At 34.0% G+C, this 15,990-nt stretch overlaps 1 pseudogene; it reads right to left on the bottom strand.

The window, feature by feature from the left end:
- Positions 1-3,731: 3,731 nt before the first annotated feature.
- LOC130800275 (heat shock 70 kDa protein 17-like) lies at positions 3,732-14,185 on the bottom strand (annotated as a pseudogene).
- Positions 14,186-15,990: the final 1,805 nt, after the last annotated feature.

Raw genomic sequence — 15,990 nt, 5'->3', positions numbered from 1 at the left:
CTTGTTTCCATAAATGATATGGAATTCATCCTTGTAATGATATATTGTTAATGTATTACATTAGTGAAATTAATTATTTAGATAAGGATGAATTGAAAAGTAAAACTATAATTGTGTACTATTCTTTCAGCTCCTTTTAAATTTTAATAAAAAAAAACTTCATACAAATTAAGAAATTATGAAAATATTTAAATTGTATGGATTATTCAAGTAAAATTAAAGTGTTGGAAATGAATTTTATCCTTCTATTTATCATTTCTAAATAGGGGAAAATTTTCGAGAAAATGAAAAAAATAAGACAAAAATAAAATGTGTTTTGAAAGTAAAGAAAAAGTTATCCAAGAGTATTTAATCATCAACTTTTCTAATGATAAGTGATAAATGATAAATGATAAATAATAAAAGATATTGATAAATGTGGTTGGTGAGATATTAAATGAGATATTTAATCTAAGGTAATGACTCTTACCACAAGTTTACTGAACTGCTTATGTTCTTATGAGTTTATTAATATTTTTATTTGAATATATTATTTTTATTTTGTACTAATTTTATGTTGGATATGTCTATATCGGAACAATATCAGAGTTTTAATTTCAAAAGGTCGAGTAATGTCTCCACTATTTTCTTTAACTACTATTCACACATCTTTTTTTATTTTCTCCTACTTGTTATCATATTCACACAATAATATTGTTCCAATCACTTTCTTAGTCGGCGTGTCATTTTTTATTATTTCAATCTCATAGGGATCGAATGAATATTCCTTTCTTAGTCGCTAACTCGCTATCAGGAGACAATCTCATAATAGGACTAGGTAAGAGACATTAAAATGACACCATACCATAACCAATAAATAACAAGTGTCGATCATCTATCAGAATAAGTTTTATTATGAAAATTAGATCTTATTTCAGTTGCGATATGCAACACTTACACAATTACACTTCCCCATGAGATATCCAAATTTAATTTTGTTTTCTATCTCGTTTCCTAGCTTTTTATCCTTCAGCGTTCAACCTACCATATACAAAAAAATAGATTATAATTTATAGTATAATACATCAAATAATTAAGCAAAATATTCATTAGTAGGACTATGTTTTACATTATCGTTTTTTGTAGCTAAAAAATTAAGAATATTTATAAATGATAAAGCGTTAAAATGAATTTTTGAGAAGAATATGAGATTATTAAAGTAGTATACAAGCATAAGCATTAAAATAATCAAAAAAATTTTTTTATTAATATGACACTAAATTTTCCGTATCATTTCTACCGAGTAAAAAAGGGCCGTGAAGGTATCAAAATCTCTCGAGTTTCTTTCTCCCATTTTTTTATCAGTTAGTCTTCTGAAAGACGTCTCTTCCCAATCCATTAAAGCTTGTTGCCTATTCTTACAATAAAATTTTTTATGGCCGACCCAATCAGAAATGACCTCTCAAAAAGACCGTCTCTCACAAGAATTTGCGTTGTTTTTATAAAATCTAGGGTTGTCCAACGCCCCTTTTGACTATCATGCAAAGAGCACCAACCATCAAGAAATTTGTAGGGCATGGATTGCATGAAGATTATCCTTTTATTTCTTGACGAAAACCAATAACTTACACTATTCCCAAATGCATCAATCATGACCAATTTTCTAAACTGAAATAACTTTTTTTAACCTAAAATAATTAGTAAATGGAATACTCATATAAAATGTGGTTATAAATTTAAATACATATTATCCTTTTAAGTCTTGTATATAAGGCTTTCATTGAGTTATGACTTATGAATATTGCTTATACACTGCACATATTCTCAAAAGAATTTCATTCTAACCCTAATTGTAGTCCTTGAACCCTACTATTTCAATGGCTTCTCTACTGTTGTTAGTGAAAGCAATAATGACATGTCGACAGGAGACAAACGATAACTTGATGGCGACAAAGGAGGATAGAGAGAGATATGTCGATGACATGAATGACCGCCTTGATAAGATTAATGAAAGAGATGACTTCCTATTTTATTTGAAGATGAAGAGAAATGGGCTCGGTTCAATATTTCTTGGCCAAGATTTCAACTATTGATCCATCAAGTTGATGTTGCTCTAGGCGGTCAACATCTTGAACCAGCCCAGAACCACCCCTATTCTTAGACTAAAAAGGTGGTATTAATTTTTTATGTCAATTCAATTGTCATATAGATATAATGGTTAATAAAAGCAAATCAAATCTTATTTATGTTTTTAATGGTTTTGAAGAAAAGTAAGAGCTTTTATTTGTTTTTATTTGCATGTTTTTTTTGAGTCGAGTTGAGGGTTTCAATGCTTGTAACCTTCTTTGATAACGGTGTGATATGTAGTTTTTCATTCTTTTTAGATTCTGATTATAACTATGAGTAGAAACTATTTAATACGATGATGAGGATGAAGAAAAGTAGGACACCTTTATTTCCTCTTGTACGAGCGAAATCTATTAAATATGATGATAAGATTGAAGAAAAGTAGAACGCCTTTATTTCCTATCGCACTATTTTCCACATAGCTAGCAATTGTACGAATTTGACCAACGCAAGGCTCCTTTCAAATCCTAGGTTCATAAAGGATCTATAAGTACCAATATGTCGGTATCACTTGCAAAAATTCGTGTTGGACAATAGGTTGTTCAAAAGTAGAGCCCTTTGAGGGTAGTTTTCTATAGCCTTCAATTTAATAAAAATTATTATCTCCGTCCTACTCAATTTTCATATTTGATCATTTCACTTTTTTTACGTTATTTTCTTAATTGAAAATAAACCTCACCACATTCTTATAATTTGAACCATATATTTAAACTTCCTTTTAATATTATCTAACTTAATTAATCTCTCTCTTCTTTATCATCTTTTCACAACTTCAAATATTTTTCTTAAAAATTACCTTTTTTTCTCTAATTTAATCTCACAGAGACCGAAAATATATTTATGAATCATTAATAATTGATTGAAAGTAAGTCTCAGAATTTCAGTAAGACTTACTCATTCAAATTGAACCAAAATGCAAATGTAAAAATGATTCACACAACTAAACTGTTAACAAGTTAAGAGTGTGAGGGAAAGATGTCAAAGATAAAAACGTAACAAATTAAATAGAACCATTTATAACAAATGTAGCAAAACTAGTAAAACAGATAAAATATATACAACTAAAATGAATAAACTTAATAAGACCCCTACCAGTTTTCGATTAAGAAAGGACTGGATACATATATAATAATAATACTCCATGTTTTGTAGGACAATAATCTCAGGTCGTACTTTTATGACAATGATGCATTCCACTGATTTATGTTGTTCATAGACCGTAGTCCATAGTCCACACTAGCATTAGCATTAGCATATAGATAGTACTAAAAATAAACATAAACCACTCAAATAAAAGGCGCTCACTGCGACACATGAACCTATTGTTCACGGCTAAAAGCATCATGCATGTTGGATTATCCGTATCCAGTATCAAGGCGTGTATTTACGTCTTTCAGAATCTACTAGTGCTTTGTCGTAGTATTTCATTAAGCTGATGCCACTAAGTGGCTTCAATCTATGCAGGATTAGAGAGTTGGATGTAGACAATCTTACCGTTTTTAGTAGCCAAATGGCTTGGTATGAGGATAGTATGAGAAAATAACGATCAAGTTGCAAGTTTTTCAGGAGACAGATAAATTCGAAAAAAGGAAGCATTATTTTCCAAGTATATGTACCACCAAGCATTTGAAGGAACTAGAGAAGGATTGGTATAATTATAATAAACAATAATACTTGTTTCAACATGTGCCAACAAGTGAACAAGGTGAGCACAAATATTAGATGTTAGTACAATGTACTATCTGTAAATAGCTATTTTCTAACAAAATTTTTGTCCCAATCTTAGGACCGAATAAAAATAGAATCAACGTAATGGGATGGAGGAATTGGCTCATCAACCCATGGTTCAGGTTCAAGCTAACATGTGATCTAGTTGAAGTCTTGCTTTTTGCCTATTAGACTCGGAAAACCGAAAGATGTTAGCAAGGAATCTAGTTCAAAAGAATACTGCACGTAAATTAGATAGAACATTTGAACAACAAAAGCCTTCAACAGGAAAAGTAAATTGATTACCGTAAAATGCTCTGACTCTATCAATGGGGTAGCTTGAGTGTTGGCTTACCGTATCGTAATTCATCATGAGATTCAGCATCTGGGTCAGCTTTATCAGTATCTGACCCATCGGTTCTTTCTGGAGTTTGCTTCTTAGTTGAGCTGTGCTCGCTAGATTGAGGGTTCGAGTCCGTAGAACTTTCTGTTTCCTTATTGTCTGTGTTATTCTTTACAGGCTTCTCTATCTTCGGCTTTGGTTTTGGGATTCTATTCACTCTGGCAACCTGAAAACCAAAGTAGCCTTATTCAAAACGCTGTTACAGCAAAAGGTACATTATGATACATTAAAAGTCATCATTATGAATAAAGTCAGATTTACCGTAGCCTGAAGTTCGCTTAACTTCACATATATTTCCTCAGAAGTTAAAACAGGTACACTTGAAGCAGGAATCCTGTGCAAATACTAACCTCGTTAGAGTTTGCAGTCTAAACCTGAAGAGCTGAACTTCACCTTCATATTTTCATTTAATTAAATATCAAGGACACAACTAAAAAAAGTACTCCATCACTATATCAACTCAACCTCTGAATTCATACAAAAACATGAAACGTGGCTTCAGAAAAGTCTTTTGAAAAAACAAAGAATTTTATCTATTATACGGTCTCCAACTTTAGATTAAGCTAACATAAGATGACCAAATAACACTTAAACATGATCTTCTGTGTTCTAAGTCATCTAAACCTTAGTAATGGTCGGCTAAGAATCCTAATATTTTCCAGCTATCGCAGAATAATTAGAGATTCAAGAGAGAAACAACAAACTGTACATTGGATTGAATTTCCAAATAACCATAGAATTTAATGAACTAGAATCCAATTAGGTGCCCCAGCTTACCAAAAGTTTATTACACTTCAAGTCTTCAACATAGCAAACATTTAACAAGGATATTTTTAATAAAGTGTGAAAAGTTAACCAACAATACTCTTTGTCTCTGTTGGTTAAGTTGGTATGTATTTCTAAGGATTAATAAACAGGTTACTCAATCTCAAAAAGTAATATAAGATGAAGCTTACTTGTCCTGTTGAGCCAGCTTCTCATCCAACCACTTTCTAAACTTTTCAGCGTTACCCAAAACCTAAAAAATTAAATACAATCAACTGATGTAAAATGCAAAAGGTAGCTAATAGCCCAGCTAAAACATGCAAAGACCAACATAATGGCTCAGATTTAAACCTCGTTTTTTTTCCTTTTGGGATCCAGGATTTCTTCCACTCCCAGTTACGTACTATCTGTGGTCAAAGAAGAAACAGATCAGTGCATCCTTTTGGCAAAAACAAACTCCTCACTAGATACATAAGCAAGTTAAAGTATAACATATAACCATAACCATTATCAATCACAAAATGTTCTCCAAACAATGATGGCAGCTGCAGCCCCCTTACATACCTCTACTACTTCAGTAAGGTATCGTCTAGCTTCTTCAATGGCTGTAGGGCGAGCCGTCAATTCCTTTAATCTAACTGAAGTATTGAACGAACATCAGTCAGATATAATCATCTAGCTTAAAGATCCAATTTTGTTCTTGATGCCAAACTGACCTGAAAAATATGGGGTCACCAATAGCTTTTAGCTTTTCAAAACGTTCTTCAAAATTCTACAGCATTAGCATCTTCCCCGTCCATATATAGCCAATCTTGGACCTGACGCCAATAATAGAATTTTAATTTTATTTCATTGAAAAATCACAAAGAGAATGAAGTTTCAGAGTTTTATATTGCCTCCTCAAGCTTTCCAATGAATGATTGCCGCTCTTCATCAGTTGAAACTTTTTCAACCTCTATTGATGACCCCATCTATTACAGGTAGCACAATGGAAAAAACAATTAGGGCATAGTTCACAAAAAATTTGATGGTATATTCTATTGAACAGCAACATTTCATGGTGGCTTCAAATGTGTGCAGATCGACATCAACAATGCACTATAACTTATTCAGCTTCCTTAGAATCAATAGACGACAGAGTCCCAAATATATCAACTTATAAGAGAATGCAGAAATACTTTTGAGTATTGTAAAAAAAGCCAAACCATACAATTGCTATCCAAGAGAAGTTTGGTTTTTATCTCAGGGGAATGTGGGTATAACTGATATTTGTATTGAAGGTAACCTCGAAAATCCAGCAATACAAAGAAAACGGCCAGCATTTGGGATGGAGCCTTAGATTAAAACATCAACACTATGGCCATTCCAGGGTAGCAGACTTGTCTCTTATTTGTATGAGTAGCAGAGAAGGGATTTATAGATTCAACGGGCTCTCTCACTAGCTAAACTAGTCTTTTGGGATGAAATTCCATGTTTGATTTATATTTATATATCAACGAGGATGCCGGGCCTTATTGGGAAGGGGGGGGGGGGGATCAAATGAAATGGATTGTATAAGAAACAGATGAGGGATTGATAAAATAAATGGACTCTCACCTATTAGACTATTCTTTTGGATGAGCTCTCCTGTGTGATCTATAACAACCCTGGAATTAATTGTGCATGATTATACACCAACATGACTCTATGCAGCAATGAAATCAAATTTTGTTTTTGCTTCTACGAAAATCCTCCTAGAATAGCATTGCAAAAAAGATTGCTAACAAACAAAGGAAAGTACTTGACTTTTTATGTTACCAAGAAAAGGATGAACTACAAACCCTTATTTCAACAGACCAAATTTAATAAGGGCAGGAACCTTTTCACGAGTTGAATAAATGTATTCTTCCAGGTTGTTTTTCAATTCAGCTGTCCTCCTTGGCTCGGCATCTCTTTTGTTGAGTTCTTCCAGCTTGCGCTTTGCATCAGCCAGGGATTTTTCGGAAAATGGTGTTCCAGGTCCACTTGTTTTCTCAGCTATCCGCATGTCACCAGGAAATTTTAGTTAAGGCATCCGCAAAATGGGTTTCACCAAAAACATTAACTTCACAGAAGAAATACTGTATCAGCATCAAGGAGCTACCTTCAAAGGCATCCTGAAGGTCCACTTCTTTAATTTCTTTTCAGTAACCTCAGCAATATTTTCTTTTGTTACACTGGAGTTGGAGAGGTTATTTAAGGCATCATTTTGCATGTTTCCATTAGCATTTTCAGCAGAATCCCCACTTCCCACTTCAGTTGGTGCATTCCCAGATGGAGAAGCTTCAACTGACACGTTTGCTGAAGCACTGGAATTACCCACAGTTACAATCTTTTTAGGAACTACTACCCACTCAGTAGTCTCAACAACAGCCTCAGCACGATCTAAGGTTAGAATACCACTTATACTTATAGAGAAATGTAGGTTTGCCTTGATCGGAGCAGATAGATTTCGGGATGCATATCTGGAATAATAAAAACATAGATAGTTAAGAACTTAAGATTAAATTTATATCATACAGCAATTTAAAAGTTGCAGATACTCAAATCAGCAAAAGTTACATATAGCACAAGTTCACACCTCTCAGTGGTATTGGCCAACCCAGAGACTGTATACTGAGCAAATATGGGAGATGCAACACCAGGTGGCATTAAGTGTTTGCTCTCATAGGATAAAGACACCTCAAAATCATCCTTAAGAATGATTGACCGGAACAACTGCAACAAGAAACAAAAAAAGTAGAAGATAAAAAGTATCCTATCACGATCATGCTCAACAAGTTCAGTGAACAAATCAAATTACCTTACCAGGCACCTTCTTCATACGTGGCACAAGGACTTGCTTTGTGTTTTCATCTTTAACAAGATCAATGCCATCCAATTCCATCATATAACCATAAGTGTAGAACCATCTATCATTCCCAGTTTTCTGTTCAATTTAATTCCAACACTTAAATTTGCTGCATGTAATGCAGCCCCAAGAACTATAGCTTCATCAGCGTCCAAATGTTTGTCCAGCTCTTTCCTCCCAAGAAATTCCTGGAGCTTAGCCTGTGAAAATATTAAAGTCATAATCACAAAAATGGCCTGAGAAGTGGAGTTCCAACAGGGGGTGTTCCAGATATAGAATTATAACCTGCAATTTTGGAACTCGAGTGGCACCTCCAATTAATTCAACTGCAGATATCTCCTCAAGTTTCGAACCAGAATTCTTAAGGACTTTTTTCAATGGGAGAAGAGCTTTCGCCCATAGGTCTTCACAAAGCTCTTCAAATTTTTCACGGCTTATTGAACTCCTACAATTATGACAAGTAAACGAGAGAAAATCTTTAGCAATTCCTACTTTAATAAATTATTAGATTATTCAATATTACAATCAAAAAGACCAAAAGGTAAAAGAAAATTGCATGAATACGAAGAGGAAAACGAAAAAAAGACAACTCCAATTCCTCTAATTCACACAAATAGAACCATATCTATTTTGGAGATCTGGAAAATGTGAATGTAGATTCCCATCCAAGCCTAATTGAATCAACCATTTGTTATAAAAGCAACACAAAACAATTGCTCAACAGCTATAGATGATAATTAAGAGTATTATCAATTGATTGTTTGAACTCATCTTCAATCAAAACTTAACATAATTGCCTTGATTGAAGTTATGAACAAAATCAAAGTCATTAATGGAACTTGTTCGAATTTAATGGAACTCAGTGCAGGTGGATCAAATGGAGAGCTCCATTCGGAGTATAATGTTGCCACTAAGATTTAAGGGAAAATTTTATTGAACTACCACTAAACCAACACTAGTATTTGTGTTAGGATGTCGAACTTTCACAACAAATCATAGTATAAGTCTAGGTGTAGCTGAGAGCTGAGATGCGTAGATTAAAAATAAATGAGTGAACACACCCTAAAGGATAAAGTTCGAAAGAAGACATAAGAAGGTCCTAAAGTCGTAGATATTGAATAAACAAATTTCCCAATTTTCAAAAAAAAAGAAATGAAAAAACAAATTGTATATGTTGGCATGGTCATGTGCAAAGAAGACCAAAATATGCAATATTTAGAAAAGTGGAAGGCTGGGACTTTCATGAACCTAGAAAAGAAAAACTAAAAGAGGTGGTTATAGACAAACTAAATGGCCGGATTGAGGAATGACATGAAGAATTGAAATCCATATGAGCATATGATAATAAAAAGAATGAATGGATGCGAACAATATAAAAAGAAGATAGCTAGAATTGAGTTTTTTATAGATTAGTATTAGGTTGAGCTGATTTAAGTAAAATCTTCGTCGGCGACCATCATTCAAATAAATTTATTTGGAATCATGTATCCAAACTCATATTGTTGGGATCAAGTCTTTGACAACGTTGTTGTCAAGTAATATTAACTAATCAGTCCTTAAATTAAGTATTCAAAAGGAAAAAAACGCTTTCTCAACCGAATGGAACTACATTTTCTCCCATGAGGACATTGCAAGTTTCAAAAGGAAAAAACATGTCTTAGATAGAATGGCAATACGCTTGCGTTCAAGTTTCTTCACAGAGCAGGTTCAACAATATTGTGAAATGGCAAGTTCACTTTCAAGCTCATAAACCCTTATGGCCTGTCTATTAGTTAATATACCACAATCAAAATATTCTTTAGCTATGATGGGTTATTGGCATCTAAAAATACAACAAAAGCTTTAGGCATTTTCTAATTTTTGCAAAGAATAAATATCTATTTGAACATAAGAATAACTTTTCCTCCATTCTGCATCAACTAATTACGTCTGTTCCTTATTGTATGTCATTTACTTACCAGTGCAACCTTATGTACTCACTTGTATGGGAATGGAACATTAAAATAACTCAGTTTGCACATTACAATGACATAAGTTATACATCCATTATATTTGGACCATTTTATCTATATGCAGTAGGATCACGGTTCAAGACTCTTTCTGGCTTAAAACTAAAAATTTGATATTTTTTGGTTGACCTTATTTTTCCTTGGATTTTATACATTCATCAAAATGAATACGCAGAGAGGTACACAACTACATTAAAAGAAATAACACTACCCACATCGAAAAAGGGCCAGATGAACCTCTTATTCTACCACTATTTCCTTCTACTTTACTCGCAAATTTATTGGAGAACTTATGTATTTAAACAGAGATCATCATCAATTCATTACCTTAGAGAGAATGATCCACTAAATGGAAGTCGAGTTGAAGCAAAACATTGGAAACTCTCTGATACTCACAGTTCGAATTAGATTCTCAAAATTAACAATGCACAAACCTGAAGTCACGATCATCATAAATAGACTCGACTGATGTTGGTGTACTTGTGTTTGCACTCAAAATTTCTTTAGTACGCTTGACTTGTTTTTTTAGTTTAGCCATTGCCTTTGGAGACTCGCTTATATCAACCTCATTGCCAAGTTGCTTATTGAATTCATCAGCAAAGTACTCCACCAATCTCAATTCCATATCTTGACCCCCAAGTTCTGCATTCCATGTTACATCCTTGACCTGCCTCAATGTAATATAAAGACAATATTACATGAGAAAGAGATGCATCTAAAGTACAACAAACAAGCTCTCCAATTCAGAAAAGAAATCACAGAAATCTTCTGTATTTCTTGATGCAACACCAACCATTGTGAATCCAAACATTCATTTTTTCCCTAAATGCTTAAACTATGTTTGGATATCAAGTTAGGAGAGAAAAGAAGGGAAGCAAAGGGAAAGGGAAAGGGAAGGAAGGAAAAGGAAGGGGAGGGGTAAGGAGAGAGAGTGCACCTTTTTTGTTTAGAAGGGAAGGGAAGGAAAAAAGGAAGAAAAATGAGTGTTTTACCTCCATATCTTAATAGAGATGGCATTCTTAATTAAATTTGTCCATGTTTTCCCTCCAAATCCCTCCCCTCCAAATCTCTTCCCTCTCTTTTTGTTATCCATACAAGGGATCCTCCATCCTTCCAAATCCCTCCCTTCCTTTACCTCCATTTTTCTCTATCCGAACACAGTGTTAGTCAGGGTGTAATAACTAGAAATGCCAATTAAATGAATTGTTTGCACGATGAATGATACATAAAGTTATCATCTTATAGCGCTCTAAGGGCATTTTCTCCTTCTAAACTTTTTTTCTATTCTAGTAAGTTCAATTCATTAGATAAGTTGAATTCAGATCTGATAATTCCGTCCAGTTCTAACAAGTTCATTTCTATTTCAACAGATACTGTTTTCCAATATGTTCACTTCCACTTCATTCAATTTACTTTTAAATAAGTTTTATACATCACTTTCACTTCATTTTACTCTTTTAATATGTTGACTTGTAATAGGATAGGGCGAACACTTACTTCAAAGTCACTCAAATAGTAGTTACGGAGTAAATTACTATTATTATTTTTGATTAAGTAGTAAAGGGTAATAACATCAATACAATAACAAGCCATACACTAACATCAAATGTATGCAATTGTAACCTAATTCTTGTTTAAACAAAGAGGATGTGAGACACTTGAACCATTGTTTATACAAGAAGCACAACAAATTTAATGGCCACTTGAACCATTATAATCCAAAGCAAAGAAAATATAAATCTTTAGCGCCATCAGGAATAGACATCTATAATCTACATCAATACTAAAGTAAATTAATTTTTTTAAAACCCTTATTTAAGGACAAGAATTTGTAGGAAATAGTTCACATGTGAGATAAGATCCCACGTCAATAAAATAGTGGATTGTGGACTTTTATATATATTGGGTGGCCTAATCCTCCTAGGCCCATATAGTTTTGGGAAACAATGATCCTCACCAAGTGTACGTGCAAGTCTAACACTCTTGACCTGTGGGTTTGTGGGCCTGAGCCCACGGGCGTCCCGTGTATACACGAGTGGGCCACGGTGAGATTATGTGATAATTGACACGGCCTAAAAGAGTTATGTCTCTAGAATGGCCAGTTCCATCTCTAAACCTCGATTAGAAACACACTTGAGGGAAAAGCACAGTGTGTTCTTACTATGCCTCTGAAGACTTCAAGATACAAACTAGAGCAATGTCATCTTAAAATTTTTGAGGGACTATACATTATACATTAGGATTTATAATTTTTCACAAAAACTAATTAATCAATCTCAATTAACCAACTCTTTGCAGTGCATTAAGCAGCAAAATTAGCAAAATCGAAGGTGAAAACACAATTAAAAGTGCAAAACTTGCCTTGAATTTACTCATGCTCTCAAGTCTCAAGCCTAAATTTTATAGAAGAAAAGCAAGGTGAAGATTCGATCTCCCATTGCCTAACTACCTTACACATTCTCACTTTACCAACAATAGCAATTCTATACTTATCACAACAAACGCAATATTAAAAACAAAAAAAAAAGAAAAAAATTGAACAAGAATGAACTATACCTGAAATTGATTTGCAGAAACAGTTTTTCCGTACTCTTCGGTATCATAAGCAGAGAAATAAACAAGAGCAGCATAAGTACTACTTGCTCCCATATCATAAAACACAACATATTTCGACTCTTTCGCAAACTTCTTATCAATTCCATACTGCAAAGCAGCTCCAGAATTTTCATTAATCAAAGATAACACATTAACACCATCTAATTGAGCTCCTTGAACCAGAGCTTTCCTCTCAGATTGTCCAAAATACAGCTTACACTGATCACTGCATCTTTCAACACAACTTTCGAATGAAACTCCGCTAAATTCATTGCATAGCTCAAAATCATAGCTAACATTTCCTCCAATGAATAAACTTCACCATTATCAACCTTGACCGCTGCAACACCTCTAGAATCTTGGACAATTTGGTAAGGTAAATAAGAAAAATCAATCTTTTGTTTCGTGTCATCATAAGGTTTCGCGATTAGATCACGAATTAGGGCGTAAACCTTGTCAGGATAACGAGCGATTAAACCTGCTTATTCTTCGCCGATCAATCGAGTGCAGGGACAAAATACGGTGAAAATTATTGCCGACAAACAGGATCAAATTAGAAGAACAAAATAAAAATACAAAATTGAAGAATACCTAATTTCATATCGCAAGAGATGAACCGATTAGATCTTTTAGATTAACACGTATTTTTTAGAGTGACGACTTTAATGTTATCACTTTTAATTCTCTCCCATGATGGGATGGCAGGAGAAAAGGAAATATGTATAATTTAGGAACCATAACTGCTCTATATATATAATAACTTGTGATTAGTATTAGGCCCATCATAGAACTCAGTCATAAAACGAGTCTCTACACATTACCCACAACCTATTGATATATTTAAGCCCAAACCCTTTAACTTTAATTAGATCACTTTAATTAGGGCATAAAGATAATTTTAATTAATTATAATGACATATAAATATTTACATATAAGCTCAACGTTAGACTTTGGTCCAACAATCTCCCACTCGGGCTATGTAAAAATTGTATAAACTTGTATCATTATAAAACCAAATTTGAGCTCAACCATACTCTCAAAAACTGTAATGTATCAGAAACCAATCTCGTCCATCAATCATATTAACATAGACCAAAGCCGCCTTAGTTACATTTGTTGTGACTAGACCTCAATGATCATAATACCAACACAAAAGAGTGACACAGATCATGAAGTGGATGTGTAGCATGAAAACAACATGCAATGTGATCTTACAATTTCCATATCCAACTGATCCACTTTAATAGTGAGATCAAACGATTAAAAAACATAACTATGATACAAAACCAACTTTATCATAACTTTATTTCTGCTGAAAACTTTTTAACTAAAATGTCAACACATGTTCAATAAATTGAATTTACAAACTCCCACTAAAACTGAACATCTTACATAGATGAAACAATACCCATATGAGCCACATGCTCAAGAAACCGCTTGGGTGGTAATGCTTTGGTAAGCGGATCTGCAATCATAGAGTTTGTACTGATATGTTTAACTGACAATTCTTTATGCTGAACCCTTTCTTTTACAACCAAGAATTTGAGAGCCACAAACTTTGACTTCCTCGAACTCTTCTTGTTGTTCGAAAATTTCACAGCGGAGTCATTGTCACAATATAACTTAAGTGGTCTTTGAATAGAATCCACTACACGTAGTCTCGTGACAAAATTTTGCATCCATATCCCATGATTCGATGCCTCGTAGCATGCAATGAATTTTTTTGCCATAGTGGAAGATGTCGTAATGGATTGTTTAACACTCTTCTATGAGACAGCACCTCTAGCCAACGTATAAATGTAACCAGAAGTGGATTTCATTGTATCAATGCATCCAGCAAAATCGGAGTTAGCATACCCAATGATCTCAAGATAATCTGACCTCCTATACGTGAGCATGTATTTCTTTGTCCTCTGTAAATACCGTAAGACCCTTTTGACTTCTCTCCAATGTTCTAATCCTGGATTGCTTAAATAACGTCCCAACATCCCTATTATGTATGCAATATCTAGACGAGTGCAAACTTGAGCATACATTAAACTCCCTACTGTTGAAGCATAAGGAATATTTTCCATTTCCCTTTTTTCAGATTCATTCTTAGGGCACTGATCAAGACTAAATTTGTCTCCCTTAGCCATAGTGGTATCTCCTGGTTTGCAGTTTTGCATGCCATGCCTTTTTAACGCATTTTCGATATAACTCTCTCCTGATAACCTAAAAATAACTCGGGAACGATCTCGATGTATTTTAATACCTAATACAAAAGAGGCGTCACCAAGATCTTTCATCTCAAAATTATTTGGTAAAAATTTTTTAGTTTCACGCAAAAAGCTTATAGCGTTGCTGGCAAGCAATATGTCATCAACATACAAAACCAGAAAGATGTATTTCCTTCCACTAAACTTGCGGTAAATGCATTCATCAAGAAAATTCATCTCAAAAACCAAATGAGAGAATCATTTGATGAAACTTCAAATACCATTGACGAGACGCCTGCTTGAGTCCATAGATGGATTTCTTAAGTTTACAAACCATCTTCTTTGGGTCACCCACCGCAAAGTTTTCAGGTTGTTTCATATAAATTGTCTCATCAATATTACCATTGAGAAATGTTGTCTTTACATCCATCTGATGTAACCAAGATTAAAATGTGCTACAAATGCCATTATTATCCTCAAGGAGTCTTTCGAGGAAACCGGAGAGAAAGTTTCTTTGTAATCAATGTCTTCCTTTTGTGTAAAACCTTGCACTACCAGACGAGCTTTGAATCTCTCCACATTTCCATTTGAATCATTTTTGGTTTTAAATATCCATTTATTACCAATAGGTTTTATACCTTCTGGCAATGTGATGAGATCCTAAACATCATTGTCCTTCATGGATTGCATTTCCTCGTTCATGGCTTCAAGCCATTGCTGAGAATTTGCACTTTCCATAACTTGATGAAAGTCGACTGGGTCATATTCCATTACAATGTGTTCAAACTCATCTTTTTCGGTATCTATCCAGCCTGGAGAGGTAGAACTTTTATGTTCTTGAAGATATGCAATGTAATCATCTGGCAATGCACTTCTTCTCTTTCTAGTTGACCTTCTTAATGGCACGACTTCTTGAGGAGCGAGAGTTTGTTCTCTGAGAGGTTGTCCATCAACATTATTTTGAACTGCATCATAAGTAATGTCCGATTTGGAAATCGATTCAATACCAATGACATCTGGAGGAATAATAATATTCTCTTCTTCAAAAACAATGTTTCTAACTGTATCTCACTCCACAAAATCAACATCCTCAAGAAATCTAGCATTAATTGTCTCAAAAAAAGATTTAGCTTTAGGATCATAAAACTTAAACCCCCTTGACCTTTCAGAGTATCCAACAAAATAACAACTAACAGTTCTGGAATCCAATTTTTTTTCATTAGGCTTGTAAGGTCGTGCCTCAATTAGACATCCCCAAATATGAAAATGATTTAGACTCGGCTTTTTGCCAGTCCACAGTTCATATGGGGTCTTATTATTAGTCGCTTTTGTTGGTA

Source organism: Amaranthus tricolor, chromosome 14 (assembly GCF_026212465.1).
Source record: "Amaranthus tricolor cultivar Red isolate AtriRed21 chromosome 14, ASM2621246v1, whole genome shotgun sequence".
In the NCBI taxonomy this organism is placed as follows: Eukaryota; Viridiplantae; Streptophyta; class Magnoliopsida; order Caryophyllales; family Amaranthaceae; genus Amaranthus; species Amaranthus tricolor.
Note: the sequence above shows the minus strand (reverse complement) of the source record. Positions and strands in the feature narration are given on the sequence as shown.